This window comes from Salvelinus sp. IW2-2015, unplaced genomic scaffold (genome assembly GCF_002910315.2).
Source record: "Salvelinus sp. IW2-2015 unplaced genomic scaffold, ASM291031v2 Un_scaffold13614, whole genome shotgun sequence".
NCBI lineage: Eukaryota > Metazoa > Chordata > Actinopteri > Salmoniformes > Salmonidae > Salvelinus > Salvelinus sp. IW2-2015.
Window position 1 is genome coordinate 1 of NW_019954869.1, and position 1,582 is coordinate 1,582.

Sequence of the window (1,582 nt, forward strand, 5' to 3'; positions counted from 1 at the left end):
TGTGTCCTTCCATCCCTCCGTCCCTCCATCCTTCCGTCCCTCCAACCCCCTATCCCTCCATCCTTCCATCCCTCCATCCCTCCAACCCTCTATCCTTCCATCCCTACATCCTTCCATCCCTCCAACCCTCCATCCTTCCATCCCTCCATCCCTCAGGTACCTGCAACATGTCACCACACAAAGTTGTTCAGAACATGCAGTCAAATAAACTGTTAAGAATTAAACAAAGAGACATAGTTTAAATAAATACATTGTATTTTGATATCAGAGAATTGGTTCCATATTAGTATCATATTAAGTATCAATCGCATATGGCTATTAGTCTTACCTGGGGCTGTGACTGGCTTCAATTGAGAATAGACTGAATCTGCCTCAGGTGGGGTTGCTGTTTCTGTAAGGAGTGCGGATAAAACATCAGAATAATATAACAGTTATACACAGAATTTTATACACCTAGTCAATATGGGGTCAGAGGTGTGAGGGTATGATAGGGGGAATTTGAGAGGAGGGATGTCCAGTCTTACCTTTCTTCTTCTTGGCTTTGGCCTTCTGTTTAAGGTCAACCTCAGCATAGGTCACATCAACAGGTCCAGTTGCTGCTGAAAATGGAAATTTCCAGTCAGCAAATTAAGGAAGTAGCTTATTGAATATTCTGCATCTTTTTTGAAACTCCAAAATCGCACATTTAGATTTCACTGAAAGCCAACCTGTAGAATGGGTCTCACCTGTTGTCTTCCCTGTCTTGACCTCAGAATAGACTGGATTTTCTTTTGGACCAGCTGTCATTTCTGAGGAGGGGGAGAGAATTTGTATGTTTTTATCAAATTTGATGAGTAAAAAACACTGCTACATTTTGGATGAATTTATGTGACAGTTGAGAATTACTTTTCTTTTTCTTGTCCAACTTTCTGAGTTGAATATACAGGTAATACACTAATATCTCTACTTAGTATTAATATGTTAGTAATATTAAACATATGAAGAACAGCAACAACAACAACTCTATACTGTATTCATGCTAAATTTAACATACAGGTAGCCTAGTGGTTAGTAACCGAAAGGTTGCTGAATTGAATCCCCGAGCTGACAAGGTAAAAATCTGTCATTCTGCAACTGAGCTAGGCAGTTAACCCACTGTTCCCCAGGCGCCGTTGACGTGGATGTCAATTAAGGCATCCCCCCGCACCTCTCTGATTCAGAGGGGTTGGGTTAAATGCAAAAGACACATTTCAATTGAAGGTATTCAGTTGTACAACTGACTAGGTATCCCCCTTTCCCTTTCCCAGTACCATTGTCATTACTGTCTGAGGGTGTGATTGTATCATAGATGTTAGCGCCACCTGTTGGTCAAACAAGAGAGAGACAGATTAATAGGTTGGTTTTCCCTCAGCTTGCCTAGGGACATAGAGTACGGTTACATCTATATAAAGTGAATGGTGAAAAGTCAGTATGTGAAGTTACAGAGAGGAGAGTGAGTGGTCTGGGCTGAGAGACTGACCATGCTGCAGACATGTAACCCATGAAGAGGCATGGGTTACAAACTTTTCAGACACACCCCTCTCCCTCCACTATATAAAGCCAG

General features: G+C 41.7%; 1 long non-coding RNA gene across 1 annotated transcript; it reads right to left on the reverse strand.

Annotated features, from left to right (window-relative positions):
* Positions 1 to 92: 92 nt before the first annotated feature.
* LOC112080240 (uncharacterized) lies at positions 93 to 864 on the reverse strand. The gene is made up of 4 exons (XR_002896148.2): positions 726 to 864; positions 525 to 599; positions 329 to 391; positions 93 to 160 (listed from the first exon to the last, which is right to left on the reverse strand). It is a non-coding gene; the product is annotated as an uncharacterized lncRNA (long non-coding RNA).
* Positions 865 to 1,582: the final 718 nt, after the last annotated feature.